Source organism: Lupinus angustifolius, chromosome LG20 (assembly GCF_001865875.1).
Source record: "Lupinus angustifolius cultivar Tanjil chromosome LG20, LupAngTanjil_v1.0, whole genome shotgun sequence".
Classification (NCBI taxonomy): domain Eukaryota; kingdom Viridiplantae; phylum Streptophyta; class Magnoliopsida; order Fabales; family Fabaceae; genus Lupinus; species Lupinus angustifolius.
The window spans coordinates 13,444,432-13,447,433 of NC_032028.1; positions in this window are offsets into that span (position 1 = coordinate 13,444,432).

Sequence of the window (3,002 nt, forward strand, 5' to 3'; positions counted from 1 at the left end):
ATAGGATGAGGATGAGGATAGGATGAGGATGAGGACGAGGATAGGATGAGGATGAGGATAGGATGAGGGTGAGGATCAGGATAGAATGAGGATGAGGAGGAGGAGGATGAAGATTGGATGAGGATGAGGATGAGGTTGAGGACGAGGATAGGATGACGATGAGGATGAGGAAGAGGATGAGGATGAGGACGAGGATAGGTATAGGAAGAGGATGAGGATAGGATGAGGAAGAGGACGGGGATAGCATGAGGATAAGGAAAGGATGAGGATGAGGATGAGGAAGATGATGAGGAGAGGATGAGGATGAGGATGAGGACGAGGATAGGATGAGGAAGATGATGAGGATAGGAAGAGGATGAGGATGAGGATGAGGATTCGGATAGGATGAGGATGGGGATGACGATGAGGATGAGGGTAGGATAGGGCGAAGACGAGGATAGGATGAGGAAGAGGAGGAGGATGAGGATGAGGACCAAGATAATAAGGGAATGAGGATAAGGATGAGGATGAGGATGGGGATGGGGATGGGGATGGGGATGAGGATGAGAATAGGACGTGGACGAGGATAGGTTGAGGATGAGGATGAGAATGCAGATGAGGATGAGGATGAGGACCAAGATCGAATGAGGAAGAGGACGAGGATGAGGATGAGAATATGATGAGGGTGAGGATGAGGACGAAGATAGGATGAGGAAGAGGATAGGATGAGGATGAAGATAGGCTGAGGATGAGGATGAGGATGAGGAGAGGATGAGGATGAAGACAAAGATAGGATGAGGATGAGGATAGGATGAGGATGAGGATGAGGATAAGATGAGGATGAGGATGAGGATAAGATGAGGATGAGGATGAGGATAAGATGAGGATGAGGATGAGGATAAGATGAGGATGAGGATGAGGATAAGATGAGGATGAGGATGAGGATAAGATGAGGATGAGGATGAGGATAAGATGAGGATGAGGATGAGGATAAGATGAGGATGAGGATGAGGATAAGATGAGGATGAGGATGAGGATAAGATGAGGATGAGGATGAGGATAAGATGAGGATGAGGATGAGGATAAGATGAGGATGAGGATGAGGATAAGATGAGGATGAGGATGAGGATAAGATGAGGATGAGGATGAGGATAAGATGAGGATGAGGATGAGGATAAGATGAGGATGAGGATGAGGATAAGATGAGGATGAGGATGAGGATAAGATGAGGATGAGGATGAGGATAAGATGAGGATGAGGATGAGGATAAGATGAGGATGAGGATGAGGATAAGATGAGGATGAGGATGAGGATAAGATGAGGATGAGGATGAGGATAAGATGAGGATGAGGATGAGGATAAGATGAGGATGAGGATGAGGATAAGATGAGGATGAGGATGAGGATAAGATGAGGATGAGGATGAGGATAAGATGAGGATGAGGATGAGGATAAGATGAGGATGAGGATGAGGATAAGATGAGGATGAGGATGAGGATAAGATGAGGATGAGGATGAGGATAAGATGAGGATGAGGATGAGGATAAGATGAGGATGAGGATGAGGATAAGATGAGGATGAGGATGAGGATAAGATGAGGATGAGGATGAGGATAAGATGAGGATGAGGATGAGGATAAGATGAGGATGAGGATGAGGATAAGATGAGGATGAGGATGAGGATAAGATGAGGATGAGGATGAGGATAAGATGAGGATGAGGATGAGGATAAGATGAGGATGAGGATGAGGATAAGATGAGGATGAGGATGAGGATAAGATGAGGATGAGGATGAGGATAAGATGAGGATGAGGATGAGGATAAGATGAGGATGAGGATGAGGATAAGATGAGGATGAGGATGAGGATAAGATGAGGATGAGGATGAGGATAAGATGAGGATGAGGATGAGGATAAGATGAGGATGAGGATGAGGATAAGATGAGGATGAGGATGAGGATAAGATGAGGATGAGGATGAGGATAAGATGAGGATGAGGATGAGGATAAGATGAGGATGAGGATGAGGATAAGATGAGGATGAGGATGAGGATAAGATGAGGATGAGGATGAGGATAAGATGAGGATGAGGATGAGGATAAGATGAGGATGAGGATGAGGATAAGATGAGGATGAGGATGAGGATAAGATGAGGATGAGGATGAGGATAAGATGAGGATGAGGATGAGGATAAGATGAGGATGAGGATGAGGATAAGATGAGGATGAGGATGAGGATAAGATGAGGATGAGGATGAGGATAAGATGAGGATGAGGATGAGGATAAGATGAGGATGAGGATGAGGATAAGATGAGGATGAGGATGAGGATAAGATGAGGATGAGGATGAGGATAAGATGAGGATGAGGATGAGGATAAGATGAGGATGAGGATGAGGATAAGATGAGGATGAGGATGAGGATAAGATGAGGATGAGGATGAGGATAAGATGAGGATGAGGATGAGGATAAGATGAGGATGAGGATGAGGATAAGATGAGGATGAGGATGAGGATAAGATGAGGATGAGGATGAGGATAAGATGAGGATGAGGATGAGGATAAGATGAGGATGAGGATGAGGATAAGATGAGGATGAGGATGAGGATAAGATGAGGATGAGGATGAGGATAAGATGAGGATGAGGATGAGGATAAGATGAGGATGAGGATGAGGATAAGATGAGGATGAGGATGAGGATAAGATGAGGATGAGGATGAGGATAAGATGAGGATGAGGATGAGGATAAGATGAGGATGAGGATGAGGATAAGATGAGGATGAGGATGAGGATAAGATGAGGATGAGGATGAGGATAAGATGAGGATGAGGATGAGGATAAGATGAGGATGAGGATGAGGATGAGGATTGGATGAGGAATTGGAGGAGGAGGATGAGGAAGAGGATAGGATGAGGATGATGATAGCATGACGGCGAGGACGAAGATGAGGCTGGGGCTGAGGCTGAGGATGAGGATTAGGATAGGATGAGGATGGGAATCAGAATGTGGAATAGATGAGGATGAAGAGGA